This window comes from Meriones unguiculatus, chromosome 9, assembly GCF_030254825.1.
Source record: "Meriones unguiculatus strain TT.TT164.6M chromosome 9, Bangor_MerUng_6.1, whole genome shotgun sequence".
In the NCBI taxonomy this organism is placed as follows: Eukaryota; Metazoa; Chordata; class Mammalia; order Rodentia; family Muridae; genus Meriones; species Meriones unguiculatus.
In genome coordinates, this window is record NC_083357.1 from 38789926 (window position 1) to 38806183 (window position 16258).

General features: G+C 39.1%; 1 protein-coding gene across 8 annotated transcripts in view; it reads left to right on the forward strand.

The window, feature by feature from the left end:
- Fgd4 (FYVE, RhoGEF and PH domain containing 4) overlaps positions 1-16258 on the forward strand; it is a 197803-nt gene that overhangs the window by 131142 nt on the left and 50403 nt on the right. Inside the window, exon 8 of one of the 8 annotated variants that reach the window (XR_009594175.1) lies at positions 8049-8142. The exons of 6 other annotated variants lie outside the window; for them this stretch is intronic. The gene's annotated coding sequence lies outside the window, so the exon portion shown is untranslated. Of the gene's footprint in view, positions 1-8048; positions 8143-16258 lie in introns of those variants that run through there. One more of the 8 variants, XM_060391051.1, reaches the window with a different exon arrangement.

Sequence of the window (16258 nt, forward strand, 5' to 3'; positions counted from 1 at the left end):
GGAAAAAAAAGTGAGTATATACCGTGTTTGTCTTTCTCCTTTTGGGATATTTCACTCAGAATGATCTTTTCTAGATCCCACCATTTGCCTGCAAATTTCATGATCTCCTCCTTTTTGATTGCTGAGTAATATTCCATTGTGTAGAAATACCACAATTTCTGTACCCATTCTTCCGTTGATGGACATCTGGGTTGTTTCCAAGTTCTGGCTATTACAAATAAAGCTGCTATAAACATGGTTGAGCAAGTATCCCTTTTGTGTACTTGAGCAAACTTTGGGTATATACCTAGCAGTGGTATAGCTGGGTCTTGAGGAAGCACTATTCCTAATTGTCTTAGAAAGCGCCAGATAGCTTTCCAGAGTGGTTGTACCAGTTTACATTCCCACCAGCAGTGGAGGAGGGTTCCCCTTTCTCCACAACCTCTCCAGCATGTGTTGTCACTTGAGTTTTTCATCTTGGCCATTCTGATGGGTGTAAGGTGGTATCTCAGGGTCATTTTGATTTGCATTTCCCTGATGGCTAATGAGGATGAGCATTTCTTTAGGTGTTTCCCTGCCATTCGATATTCCTCTGTCGAGAATTCTCTGTTTAGCTCCGTTCCCCATTTTTTAATTGGATTACTTGGTTTGCTGCTTTTCAGCTTCTTTAGTTCTTTGTATATACTGGATATTAGTCCTCTGTCAGATAAAGGGTTAGTGAAGATTCTTTCCCAATCTGTAGGCAGTCGTTTTTGTTTTGATGACGGTGTCCTTTGCTTTACAGAAGCTTTTCAGTTTCATAAGGTCCCATTTATTGATTGTTGCTCTTAGAGCCTGTGCTATTGGTGTTCTGTTCAAGAAGTTGTCTCCTGTGCCAATGAGTTCTAGGCTGTTCCCCACTTTTTTTTCCAATTGATTTAGAGTATCTGGTTTTATGTTGAGGTCCTTGATCCACTTTGACTTTAGTTTTGTGCAGGGTGATAAATATGGATCTATTTTCATTTTTCTGCATGTAGACATCCAGTTGGTCCAGCACCATTTGTTGAAGATTCTGTCTTTTTTCCATTGAATGGATTTGTCTTCTTTGTCAAATATCGAATATTCATAGGTGTGTGGGTTTATTTCTGGGTCTTCTATGCGGTTCCATTGATCCTCCTTTCTGTTTCTATGCCAATACCATGCAGTTTTTATTACTGTTGCCCTGTAGTACAGCTTGAGATCAGGGATGGAGATACCTCCAGATGATCTGTTGTTGTACAGGATCATTTTGGAGATTCTGGGTTTTTTGTTTCTCCATATGAAGCTGAGAATCTTTTTTTCAAGGTCTGTAAAGAATTGAGTTGGTATTTTGATGGGAATTGCATTGAATCTATAGATTGCTTTTGGCAGGATGGCCATTTTCACAATGTTAATCCTACCAATCCATGAGCATGGGAGATCTTTCCATCTTCGGATATCTTCTTCGATTTCTTTCTTCAGAGACTTGAAGTTTTTCTTAAACAGGTCTTTCACTTGCTTGGTTAGAGTCACCCCAAGGTACTCTATGTTATTAGTGGCTATTGTGAAGGGTGTTGTTTCCCTAATTTCTTTCTCAGCCTTTTTGTCTTTGGTATACAGGAGGGCTTCTGATTTTTTTGAGTTGGTTTTGTATCCTGCCACTTTGCTGAAGGTGTTTATCAGCTGAAGGAGTTCTCTGGTTGAATTTTTGGGGTCACTCATGTATACTATCATATCATCTGCAAATAGTGACACTTTGACCTCTTCCTTCCCGATTTGTATCCCCTTGATCTCCTTTAGTGTCCTTTGCTCTGGCTAGGACTTCAAGTACTATGTTGAAGAGATATGGAGACAATGGGCAGCCTTGTCTTGTCCCTGATTTCAGTGGGATTGATTTAAGTTTCTCTCCATTGAGTTTGATGTTAGCTTGCTGTATATTGCCTTTACTATCTTTAGGTATGTGCCTTGTATCCCTGATCTCTCCAAGACTTTAAACATGAATGGGTGTTGGGCTTTGTCAAATGCTTTTTCGGCATCTAAGAAGGTGATCATGTGGTTTTTCTCCTTCAGTTTGTTTATGTGGTGGATTACATTGATGGATTTCCGTATGTTGAACCACCCTTGCATGCCTGGGATGAAGCCTACTTGGTCATGGTGGATGATACCTTGATATGTTCTTGGATTCGGTTTGCAAGTATTTTATTGAGTATTTTTGCGTCAATGTTCATAAGAGAGATAAGTCTGAAGTTCTCTTTTTTTGTTGGATCTTTGTGTGGTTTAGGTATCAAGGTGACTGTGGCTTCATAGAATGAGTTTGGTAGTGTTCCTTCTGTTTCTATTTTGTGGAATAATTTGAGGAGAATTGGAGTTAGCACTTCTTTGAAGGTCTTGTAGAATTCTTCACTGAAGCCATCTGGCCCAGGGCTTTTTTTTGGAGGGGAGACTGTTAATGACTGCTTCAATTTCCTTAGGAGATATAGGGCTATTCAGTCTTTCTACCTGATCTTGACTTAGTTTTGGTAGATGGAAACTGTCAAGAAAATTATCCATTTCATTTAGATTTTCAAATTTTGTGGCGTATAGGTTTTTGTAGTATGACCTAATAATTGGATTTCCTCAGTGTCTGTGGTTATGTCCCCATTTTCATTTCTGATTTTGCTGATTTGGATAGTTTCTCTCTGCTTTTTAGTTAGTTTGGCCAAGGGTTTGTCTATCTTGTTGATTTTGTCAAAGAACCAGCTTTTTGTTTCATTGATTCTTTGGATAGTTTTATTTGTTTCTAATTGATTGATTTCAGCCCTTAGTTTGATTATTTCCAGCCGTCTGCTCCTCTTGGGTGTGTCTGCTTCTTTTTTTTCTAGGTTTTTCAGTTGGGCCATTAAGTTGTTTGTATGTGATGTTACGAATTTCTTCTTGCAGGCACTTAGTGCTATAAATTTTCCTCTGAGCACTGCTTTCAATGTGTCCCATAAATTTGGGTATGTTGTGCCTTCATTTTCATTGAATTCTAGGAAGCCTTTAATTTCTTTCTTTATTTCTTCCTTAACCCAGCTGTCGTTGAGTATTAAGTTGTTCAGTTTCCATGTGCGTGTCGGCTTTTTGTTGTTTCTGTTGTTGTTGATGTCTAGCTTTAGTCCATGGTGGTCAGATAGTATACAAGGGATTATTTCAATCCTTTTGTATCTGTTGAGGCTTGCTTTGTGACCCACTGTATGGTGTAATTTGGAGAAGGTTCCATGTGGTGCTGAAAAGAAGATGTACTCTTTTGAGTTTGGGTGAAACGATCTGTAGACATCTATTAGGTCCATTTGATTTAGGGTCTCTGTGAGTGCTTTTATTTCCCTATTTGGTGTCTGTCTAGTTGATCTGTCCCTTGGTGAGAGTGGAGTGTTGAAGTCTCCCACTATTAAGGTATTAGGATCAATGTATGATTTAAGCTTTAATAATGTTTTATTTACGAATGTCGGTGCTCTTGTATTTGGGGCATAGATATTCAAGATTGTGATGTCCTCTTGGTGGATTTTTCCTTTGATGAGAATATAGTGGCCCTCCTTATCTTTTTTGATTAACTTGGGTTGAAAGTCTATTTTATTAGATATTAGGATGGCTACTCCAGCTTATTTTCTGGAACCATTTGCTTGAAAAATAGTTTTCCAGCCCTTTACTCTGAGGTAGTGTTTATCTTTGTTGCATAGGTGTGTTTCTTGGATGCAACAGAATGTTGGATCCTGTTTCCGTAACCATTCTGTTAGCCTGTGTCTTTTTATTAGTGCGTTGAGTCCATTGATATTGATAGATAATAGTGACCAATGCATGTTAGTTCCTTTTGTAATGGAGTCGGTGATCTAACCTTGTTTCATTGCTTGTTTTCTTTTCACTTTTGTTGGGATATTATCTGTATGCCCTGTTTTCTTGGGTGAATTTCTTTTTGTTGGATTGGAGTTTTCCTTCTAATATCTTCTGTAGGGTTGGTTTGCTCTGTAGATATTGCATAAATTTAGTTTTGTCATGGAAAATTTTGTTTTCTCCATCTATGTTGATTGAAAGCTTTGCAGGGTATAGTAGTCTGGGTTGACATTTGTGATCTCTTAGAGTCTCTATGATACTTGCCCAGGCCCTTCTGGCTTTCATAGTTTCTGATGAGAAGTCCGGTGTGATTCTGATAGGTCTACCTTCATATGTTACTTGGCCTTTTTCCCTTGCTGCTTTTAATATCTTTTCTTTGTTCTGTAGATTTAGTGTTTTGACTATGATGTGACGTGATGTGTTTCTTTTCTGGTCTAGTCTGTTTGGAGTTCTGTAGGCCTCTTGTATATTTATGGACATCTCTTTCTTTAAGTTGGGAAAATTTTCTTCTATGATTTTCTTGAAAATATTTTCTGGACCTTGGAGCCTGGAGTCTTCTTTTTAATGAATTCCTATTATTCTTAGATTTTGTCTTTTCATAGCATCCTTGATTTCTTGGATATTTTGTGATTGGAACTTTTCTGATTTTACTTTTTCTTTGAGAGAAGTACCAATTTCTGCAAGTGTGTCTTCAGCTCCAGAGATTCTCAGTTCCATCTTTTGTATTCTGTTGGTGATGCTTATTTTTGTGGTTCCTGATCTTTTCTCTAAGTTCTCCAGCCCAAGGGTTTTCTCATTTTGTGTTTTCTTTATTGATTCTAATTCTGTTTTCATGTTGCACCATTTCTTTCATGTGTTTGAATTTGGATTCCTGTCTCTCTACGATGGCCTCTATTTCTTTGTTCATTTCCTTTTTATATGCCACAAATTTTTCCTCTACTTGTGTATCTATTTGTTTGGCTATGTTTGCCTGTGTTTCTTTAAGGATTTTGTCTATTTCTTCTTTCTTTACCTCCAATTGACTGGCCAGCTCTTTGAAAGATTTATTCATTTCCTCCTTATGAGCCTCAAATAATTGGGCAATCATGGCTTTAAAATCATTTTCCTGTGCTTCTGCTGAATTGGAGTATCCATCGATTTTGGGGTTTGCTGGTGAAGTCATGATGTCCTGATTTATGTTGGAAGTCTTCTTTCGCCTACCCCTGGCCATTGGCTTTTCTGAAACCTTCCCTGTTTGTTTTTGGATTCTGCAGATCAGACTGGTGCTGTCTCTCTCTGGCGTCTGGAGAGTTCTTCAGGAAGCTGAGAACTCTCAGCATGTGCTGAGGACTAGCTGTACCTGTGGGAGGAAAGTACGCAGGCGCAAACGGGGCAAATGTGAACGTGCGTGTGTGTGTGTGTGTGTGTGTGTGTGTGTAAGTGTGCGTGGACGTGTGTCTCGAGGGACAGAGTGATGGCTAATGTTGAACCCTTGAGTGTGTGGGAGGGGCTCTGCACTGTATATGTCGCAGGCGCTAGTGATGATCGCAGCGGAATTTCTGGCATTAACTGCCTTAACTCCTCAATTAGATCCACAGAGCAGGAACTTCAATGTCCCTAGTGCCCCTCTGTTTCCCAAAGTGGGTATGTGGGTGGGAGGGGGTTCGATGCCTGGCTTTTGTTTTAGAAGGACCCAGTATCTGGGGATCTGCAGATTCTCAAGGGTGCACTCACTTACAGGCAGGTCACTTGGCAGAGATCGGATATCCGGGCTCTCTGCTCTCTGGGTTTGGCCCTGCTTCTTTGATGTGCTCTGCCAGTTCTGTGCTGCTGTCACTGCCAGGTTCTGAGGTCTTGCTGCAGCTGGAGATTTCAGGGTGGTCACGTCAGTAGGGATCGGTGTAACCAGGCTCTCTGTTCTCTGGTTTGGCCCTGGTTAGTCTTAAACTGGAGGGCTGTTGTGCCCCGCCAGCTCAGTGCTGCTCCGCCGCCAAGTCCGCTGTATCTGGAGACTGGGTTGCTAGTCCCGATGCTTTCTGGGAAGTCCTGGGGTCTCTTCATTGTGCTCTCCAAGCTTGGGAGGCCCAGCGCCTGGTGTGTCTAGGCTGGCGTTTCTTCCTGGTTTTGGTGAGTATATAGCGTATTCTCTGACACTGTGAGATTGGGCGGGCCGTACCGTCAGTGATGGCGATCCTGCGGAGCTAGGATGGCGTCTAGCAGACTTGGGCCCTGGGTGGATGGTGCAGCCGCTGAGCAAATCTGGGACCCAGGGACACGTACTGCTGGCTTTTGCCTGCCGCTAACGGGCTTGGAGCTCTGCCTCAGTCGCTGTAGTCCCCAGGCAGTTAGGTCTGCGCTGAGTAAGAGTCCACTGTGCTGTGCCACTGTGCCGAGGAGGAAGGAGGTCTGGGGGAGGGGAGTGCCACGAGATCAAAGGATCATTTCTCTCCTTCCCCAAACAATTCCCCGGGTGACCTGACACCAAAGTTTTCACCTCCTGCAATGCTCCCCGTTGTTTAGAATGCCTCACCACTGTTCTCCTGGGTTAGAGGTCCCTCCTTTCACCAACTCTGAAGCCTAGGCATTCCACCGCTCAGAAACTGTGTGTCCTAGTCGCCATCTTGGCTCTGCCCCCTCGCCTTTAAACTTTTTATCTCCTTGAACACTAAATTTAGTTCTGTTACTCTTCCCAGTGCTTCTTTTCTCCTCAAACTGTACATTTTGTATTTCTCTTTGTTCAGCTTGCTTCTTTTCATTGTAGGTCTGCATAAGAGTTATTACTAATAACTACACAACAGATTCAATTCTAGGCTGTCTTGAAATCTCCTCTGCAAAAACCATTAATCCAAAACACTTCAATTTAGCCTCACATAATTTTTAGGACAAGAGTTAAAAAAAAAAAAAAGGAAAAAACCACCCTCATTCTTTACCAAAATATCACAAGAATGGTCTCTAGGCCACTTACTCTTATTCTGCTCTGAAGCTTCATGAGCTGTTCCCACACTTTTCTCAGCAACACTATCTTTGCTCCTGCTTAGAGAGGAGCAAAAAAAGGTTTGTCCCCCTTAAAGTATCCAAACATTTTTTTTTTTTCTAATCCAAACTCTCAAAGTCTTCCATATTCCTCTGACAGACAGTATGGCCATGTCTGTCACAGCAGTATACTACTCCCTGGCACCAACTTCTGTCTTAGTCACTAGTCTATTGCTGAGAACTTATACCATGATCAATGTGATTCATATGAAAGAAAGCACTTAATTGGAGGCTTGCTATCACATTCAAAGGTACCACATTCAAAGGTTTAATTCATTTTCATAATGGTGGGGAACATAGCAGTAATGATGGAAGACATGGTACTGGAAAGTGGTTGAGAGCTATACCCTGACTTACAGGCAGGCAGATACACACACACACACACACACACACACACACACACACACACACTGGGCCTGGCATTGACTTTTGAAATGTCAAAGCCCAATCCCAGTGGCACACTTCATCCAACAAGGCCCTACCTAATCCTTCTAATACTTTCAAATAGCATCATTCTCTAGGGACTAAACATTCAAATATATGGTCTATGGGGGCCATTCTCATTGAAACCACTTCATTCCAGAGTCATAGAACACCTATAAGGAAAGCTGCAGAAAAGGGGTAGAACCATGAGAGGCAAGTGTGTTGCAGTCAACAACACTTAGAGAAGTTGGAGTTCTGAAGAACACTTTGACACAGACATGGAGATGCAGAATTTGGAGTTTGCTCTGTTGGGTTTTAGTCTTGCTTTGGTTCAGTATTTCATCACTCTGCTCCCTTTTCTCCTTTTGGAGTAGAAATGTATGTGCCATTGTATGTTGGAAGTTTATGATCTACTTTTTTATTTTTATTTTTATAGTAGGGTACAGTTAAGAACTTGCTATGAGTCTCAGGAGAGATTTTGGACTTTTAAACAGTAATGAGACTGTGATAGACTATAGGGGATTTTGAAGTTGAGCTAAATTATTTTTTCATTATGATATGGCTACAAGCTTATAGGGGCCAGAGAGTGGGATCTGGTGGTCTGGATGAGAATGGCCTCTATAGGCTCTTGTACTTGAATACTTAGTTACCAGGGAATGGAACTCTTTGAATGATTAGAAGGATTAGGAAGTATGGCCTTGTTGGAGGAAATGTGTTAATGAGGATGGGCTTTCAGGTTTCAAAAGCCCATGCCAAGCCTAGTGTCTCTCTCTCTCCCTCTCTACCTGCAGATCAGGGTGTAGCTCTCAACTTCTTCTCCAGCACTATGCCTGCCATGCCTGCTGCTATGCTCCCCACCATGATAATGGACTGTCCTCTGGAACTGTAAGCAAGCCCCAATTAAATGCTTTCTTCTGTAAGAGTTGCCTTGGTCTTGGTATCTCTTCACAGCAATAGAACAATAACTAAGAATAAGTCTACATAAATGTATTACATGTGGTAGGCTTACCCATGTAATTCTAGCATTTAGGAGGCTGGGATAGCAGGATGACAAAATTGAAACCTGTCTTCCCTACCTAGTAAGATAGAGTATAAAAAAAAAATAACTAGTTGAATATTTATTTACAAAGTGAGTTCTCAGTTTCTTCCTATTTCCCCTTATTGAAATTTAAAGGGGAATGGCTACATTGCAATGAAATCTGAGTTTTAAAAATTATTTTATATCTGCATCAAGGTTTGCCTCTATTTTACCAAGCCTGAGTAATAAATTTCAATAATACCATAATCACTTCTGTTATTTCTCCAGTGTGTATTCAAACTTGTAGATAACTAACTCTTATAATACATGAATAGAATTGTAGGTGCTAGTTTTTTTAACTATTTTATTTACATTTCTTAATCCTCTTTTTCCCCTCTTCACCCTAATCCCTTCCAACACCCCAATACCATGTAGGAGAGAAAGGAGGTTAGTGGGGAGAGGGGGTGGAGTTCTCTTAAGCTACTTCCTGATGGTTAGGGTCATCAGGTTCCTTGGGGCAAGTCCGATCTCCATTTTAGGATATCTCCAACTTCTCATCCAACATCATCAACAGCAACCAGGAGCAGCAGGGAAGCAGCACTAGCAGCCTTCTTCTTTCTCAGAGCTCCTCAACACTCTCTGGGCTCTGGCATTTATTCCCTCCTTAGAGGCCTCAGATTTAAACGATCTGCAACTGGCACAGAACCCCTCTCAGTGCCCACATGAGGCAAATAGTTTGCCGCTGTGGACAGTTTGAATCAGTCCTATATCCTACATCTGGGATCAAAACACATGTTTACATCCACAACATTAGAATTCTATGCATCACATAATATCCCGATGGCTGGAATTCTATGGCTCTTGACTTCTGCCTTTTATGTTATATGAATAGATTTTATGATACCATTTTGATTCCTTTTACTTTTAAACAAATTTTGAACTCTATTGATTGCTCTTAGGATAATAACATGCATCTTTGTTATAGCTGGCTTCATATTACGCTAACATCAATCAATGAAATGCTTGATTTCTGTGTAGCTTTCTTCCCTACTCTATGATTTATTTTATTAGTGTCATTTATGTTTTTCTTAGTGATGCTTTCTATTGCTGTGATAAAATACTGTGATCATAAGCAACATGGGAAGGAAAGGGTTATTTCATCTTACAACTCCCTTAACACATCACTGAGGGAAATCAGGGGGAAAAAATTCAAGAAAGGAGGAACATGAAGGTATAAACTGAAGCAGAAGCCATGGAGGATCACTGCTTACTAACTTGTTCTCCATAGGTCATTCAGGATGCTTTTTTATACATCTCAGGACCACCTGCCCAGGTTGGTGCCACCCGCAGTAGGCTGAGCCCTTCAAACCCTCCCATATCAGTCCTTAATCAAGAAAATGCCTTACAGACTTGACTACAGGCAGATCTGGTGGAGGCATTTTCTCCTCCAGCTGTGGTTCCCTCTTCTCAGACAACTCTTGACATGTATCAAGTTGGTCAAAAAGACAACCAGGACAATACTTTAAGACACAATTTTATGTGTTTTAAATTATAGCTCAATATTATAGGGTTATAATTATTATGTACAGTGTCCCATATTTTTTTAGGTTAAGAGATAATATAAGGAAAGTAAATCTATAGATACATTATTATTTATATAATTTTGTATACTTTATTATACAAAGTATAATATATATATAATTATACTTTATTATATAAAGTATAATAAAGTATACAAAATTATATAAATAATAATGTATCTATAGTATACTAATATATAGTATAATAATGTATAATAAAGTATACTTTATTATAAAGTGTGGGCTTATAGGGGGGTCTACCAGTGATTCTGTTTTTATGCCAACATCATGCTCCTTTTATTACAATAATTCTAAAGTGTAGGATGATGATACCTAGAGATTTTATATATTCTTCAGGGATGTTTTGGCTATGCTTTATCTTTTGTATTTCTATATGAAATATGATTTTTTTTTTCATTTTTTTTCATTTATTATTTTATTTTTTCTAAATAAAATAAATGTCACACATAAAAATTAACCAAACCCAAAATCTATAAATCTCAGTGAACTTCAATACATTTATAATAACCATTATGAAATTGTGGGATTTGAGTTTTTCTTGATTTAGTTTTGGTGGTTTAACTGAATATAGAAATTCTTCCATTTCTTTTAGGTTTTCCAACTTCATGTAAAATATTGCTTTATATTTTTTCTTTCCTTCTTCAATTTTTTTTTTTTTAATTTTTGGTTACTTGTGTCAAGCATCTATCAGTTTTCTTTATCTTCTCAAAGAATGAGCTCTTACATTTGCTGATTCTTTATATTTTTTTCTTTCTTTCTATCTAATTGACTTTTACTCTGCTTTTTATTATTTTTTACCATGGGCTTGGTTTGTATTTAGTTTGTTCTTGTTTTACCAATTTTCTGAGTTGTGTCATTAAGCCGTCAATTTGTGCCAATGAAGGCACATTGTCTTGGCTGTTAGTGATTATGTTTTTGTGCTAGTGTCTAGGCATCAGAATTTAGATGGCTGCAGTGATTCTAGGTGTTGATATCTGGCCTTGTCTTTGTTGGGTGGTCTTCCAGTCCTTGGTTTGTGTTGCCCTCTCTGGGTCTCAAGAAGGTGTGGTGGCAGTGGGTTGCCTGATAAAGAGCCCTCTGTAGGTCAGTATATGGCAGAGAGGAATAGGGATGGCCTAGGAGAAAAGGCTTAGAGGGGCTGAGAGACAGAGCGGAGGGGATTCTATCCATACAAAGAGGCAGGGTCCCCAGGAACTTGGAAGTGTGGTGAAAGGAGGAGTACCTAAAAATAGGTTGCAGTAGGACAAAGAATAATCTGGAGAGAGAGAAAGAGAGAGAGAGAGAGAGAGAGAGAGAGAGAGAGAGAGAGAGATGAAAGAGCTATTAAGCCTGTAGGTCTGAGCGAAGAATTGGTGTCTCCAGTGAGTGTAGTTGAGGTTGGAGGAGGGGCAGCTGCAAATATGTTGTTACAGGGCTGGGTGTGAGCCTGGAGAGATGATAATGAAGGTTAGGAAGGAGAGTAAAATCACCTCCCTCTGTCTAGTTCTTTCACCATCAAGTGAAACCTCTGGTGCTAAGAATAGGTTATATATGGTTTAGTCATTGACCAAAGGTCTTCCATGGAAACCATTGATCGGACTATTGCACTTACATATCTCATTGAATATTTAAAAAGTTGAGCTGGTGCCTAACTAGAGTCTTCACTACTACAAACTAGTGTTCATGATACTGTAAGTTACAGTGCATGCTACCAGAGAAGAAAGGTAAACAACAATCTAATTACAAACCCTGTGATTTATGATCTGCCCATAGTGGGAGAAACAGTGGGAGTAACCACGCTCTGATTGGATTTAAGGCCCACTCCATGAGATGGAAACCCGCCTTATAATTCTCAGCTGGCCAAGAACATGTGACAAAATAGGTAATGGGTCTAGGAGAAAACCAAATACCATTTTTATGCTAAAGGAACATAACAAAAAAATGACTCCTAATGATACAGATCATTGCCTTGTTCAGCCAACACCAGAGAAATGTCCTCTTGCTGTAGATGGAAACTAACACAGAAAACAAAAACTGGACAATGTGCAAAAAAGTGAAAGACCTTGGAACACTAAATCCTAAATGGGAATTCTTCACACTCCTTCCCTCAGGGATAAGGGCCTATGTGAAATAGAAGGAAGAAATATTGTAAGAGCCAAAGAGGGATGGATGACACAAAGGAAACTGTGTCCTTCATATACAACAGGACTGTGGTAACATTCATAGGGCTACACATTTTCAAGCCAGGCAGAGAGTGAGAGACAGACAGAGAAAAACAGACAGATAGGCAGAGACAGAGAGAGGAGAGAAGGAGAGGAGAGAGAGCAGAGAAAGAGGGACATAAGGAGAGAAGGAGAGGAGGGGAGGGAAAAGACCAAGACCTAAATATTGAAAGCTAGGATCCAGAAATGAGAGAAAACATGTGTCATTTCTCTTTCATACCACCCTTTTACTATTCATTATGCAGTTTGTGAGCATGTAGGCTGTAATGCACAGGTATCTCTGTTGTAAGATATGGATCTTTAGGGTACATGCCCAAGAGTGGTATGACTGGGTCATGTAGTAGGTCTATTTCTAGGTTTTCGATGAACCTCCACATTGATTTCCATGATGCCACACCAGCTTGTATTCTTCTCAGCAATGAAAGTGTTCCACTTTCCCATCACCATGCAAACATTTGTCACTATTTATTTTGGAATCTTAGCCATTTTGATTAAAATAAGAAAATCTCAACGTAACTGATTATCATTGTTGGTGGCTAAGAATGTTGAACTTGTTTGTTAATCTTTCTCAGCCATTTGTATTTCATCTTTTGAGAAATCTGTTTAGTTTCATCCTCCATTTTTAATTGGGTTGTTTGTTTTAAATGTTTAGTTCTTTGTATAGTCTAGCTTATCAGATGTAGAGCTAGTAAATATTTTCTCCCACTCTGTAGGCTGCCTCCTCAACTGAATGATGGTGTCTTTTGCTATGCAGAAGCATTTTAGCTTCATGAGATTCTATTTATTAATTGTTGGTCTTAATGTTTATGCCGTCCTCGTCCTGTTCAGAAAGTCCTTTCTTGTACTGCTAAGTCCAAGCATTATTTTCTCCTCTCTCTTTCCTGTTTTATGTTAATGTCCTTCATACAACTAGAACTGAGTTTTGCGCAGGTTGAGAGTAAATGTAGCCAGTTTTAAGAACAACAGTTTTTGAAGATGCTGCTTTTTCTTTGATGTGTATCTGTCAATCAGGTGGCTTAAGGAGTGTGGGCTTATAGAGGGGTCTACAGTTCTGTTGCATTGACCAGTGATTCTGTTTTTATGCCAACATCATGCTCCTTTTATTATGATAATTCTAAAGTGTAGGATGATGATACCTAGAGATTTTATATATTCTTCAGGATTGTTTTGGCTATGCTTTATCTTTTGTATTTCTATATGAAATATTTTTTCATTTTCTGTGAGGAATTTTATTGGTATTTTCATTACACTGAATCTTTAGGTTGCTTTTGGTTAAGATGCCCTTTTTTACAGTATTAAAGCCCCCCAATTCCTGGGCATGAGAGGTCTTTATATCTTCTGGTATCTTCTTTAGCTCTTTTTTCAGTGCCGTAAGGTATTATTTATATTTAGGAAGGCTACTTATTTCTTTGTATTGATTTGTATCCTGCTGCTTTGCTAAATCATCATTAACTGTTTCGAGTTTTCTGATGGAGTCTTTAAGGTCTTCGTATATTGAATCATATCATCTGTAAATAATGATATTTTAACTTTTTTCCAAATGTATGTTCTTTACTTGTCTTAATAGACCTAGCTAAGACTTCAAGCACTATGTTGCACAGGATGGAAAGAGAGAGAGAGGACATTTTTGTCTTGTTCTTGATTTTAGTGGAATTTTTCTCCATTTAGCAAATGTTGATTGTATTGGTGAGAGTAGAATGTTGAAATTAACTACATCACTGTGTTATGCCAGTCTGTGCTTTTAATTTTAACAGTGTTTCTTTTTGAAATCGTGTGCCCCTGTGTTTGGTGCATGTTTGTTTAGTATTGTAATATTTTGCTGATAGAACTTTTTTTAAGTATAAAATTTTCCTCCTTTTATCACTTTTTACTAGTTTTTCTTTGAAGTATATTTTGTTGATACTAGAATTGCTATGCCTGCTTGTTTTTTACTGGAAATATGTTTTTCCATCCTTTTATCTTAAAGTTGTGTTTTATCATTGACAGTGAGGTATGTTTCTGGGAAATAACAAAAACCCTGTTTTCTGATCCAGTCTGCTAATGTGGGCCTTTTTATTAAGGAATTTTGACCATTACTATTTAGAGTTATTGTTGAATGACATGTATTAACCCCTGTTGTTCTGATGACTTTGTGGTGTGTTTGCAGCTCTCTTTTGATTACTTGACCTGGCACTGTTTGTTCCCTTGGGTATGTTCACACATCTCTTCAGATTGATGTATTTCTTCTAGTAGCCTCTGTATTAAGGTCTTTCTAGTAGTCATAAATTATTTTAATCTTTTTATCATAGAAAGTTTTTATTTTGTCTTTAATTTAGATTGACAGCTGTGGTCTTTCAGGACTTGGAATACATCTTACCAGATATATTCTAGATTTAGAGGTTTCTGTCGTATAATCATGTTTTAGTAGGACTGCCCTTGTAAATGACTTGATCTTTCTCTCTTTCATCTTTCAATAACCTTACTTTATTCACTGTTCTCAGTGTTTGTGGTAGCTTGAATGAGAAGTGTCTCTCATAGTCTCTCATGTATTTCAGCACTTGGTTCCCAGTTGGTGGCATTGTTTGGGGAAGGTTTAGGTGGTCTACTGGAAGAAGTACATCACAGGGGGAGTACCTACTTCCAGCTAGCTCTCTGCTTCTTGCTTTCTTCTTGGGCACCATAGACTCTTTCTTCATGGATTCTTAATCCCATGGAATCATAAACCAAAATAAACTATAAGAGTATAGTTTATTTTTAGTATCATTTCAGTTTTGGTTTTCATTATAAATTCCAATTGTTTTTATGTCTTAGCTATACTTTAGTGGAAATGCTTTGAGTTTTTCTCATTTAGAAAGTTGTTAGTAACTTTCAACTGAACATTATTTAAGAAAGAGCTGTCTATGCTGGTTCCTTTCACCATTTTACTCTTCAGTATTCATGGAGATAACCTAGAACCCTGACAATGCAGCCACTTCTGATGAGAACTGATAGACTAAGATCAGAAAGAAGGAGAGGAGGACCTCCCCTATCAGTGGACTTGGGGAGGGGCATGCATGCAGAAAGGGGGGAGAGGGTGGGGCCGGGAGGGGAGGAGGGAGGGGCTTATGGGGGGATACAAAATGAATAAAGTGTAATTCATAAAAGTTAAATAAAAAATTAAAAAAAAAGAAAGTTGTTAGTTGTATTGCTGAGAGTCAAGTGTTAAAATCAACTACTGTCTCTGTGTTATGTCAGTTTGTGGTTGTAATTTAATCTTTTTGTCTTTTTCTTTTTTCAGTTGTTTGACCGTAGTTGTAATCATTATTTTGAATTCCTTCAAAGCTCTTTCATATCATTTTCAACAGAAGTCATCATTATAGGATTTATATTTGGGGGAGGAGACATGTTATTTTGCTTTTTGTTTTTGTTTTCTTTTGGGGTTTTGTGTGTGTGTGTGTGTGTGTGTGTGTGTGTGTGTGTGTTGTTTTATTTATGCATTAAGATTTTTGAATCTGGAGTTAGTTGATTTTTCTTTTTTGTTCCAGTCACCTTCTTTCATTGGGGATATTTATGATATTTAGGTGGGAGACAAATTTATGGCAAGATTGGAGTGTCAGTTTCCTCTGTCTGGTACTTGAGGCTACCTTCTCTATCCCAGGTCTCTGTAGCCTGGCATCTTCAGTGGTTTGGTAGTAAGGAGCTTGTAACAAGTTCTGCTGGTGATATAGACTGGTCCTGCGTCTCAAGACTGTGGAGGATACCTGCAGGGTTCCAGGCAGGCAGCTGGCAAAGCTCTGGGAAGCCTTGAAGGAGGAAGTAGCCTGGATCTTCCAGTCACATATACTATCTAGAAAGTCCCTTGTAAGAGCAGGCTGAGAACTTGTGAGTCCCAAACGGAAGGAGATGGGATAGAAGAAGGATAAAGTCTCTGGCAAGCAGCCATGGGCCTATCAGAATAAAGGGGATCTGTGAGCTTGGAGTGTGCATAGCCTACCAATGTCTCTGTGCCAAGTGGCTAGGCAGAAGGGTCCCTGGTGGAGAGGGTTCTGGGTTCTAGTGAGTCCCATAGAGAGACAGAAGGACAGGAAGAGGTCATTGACCATGGCAAATTGCCTTAAAGTAACCAGAATGAAAGGTAGCTTTGAAGGGAAGCTCAGTATCTCTATATCATATAGGCAACTATCTAGGGTATTTTTAAATGCATGTTCCCTGGCTTTGTCTCC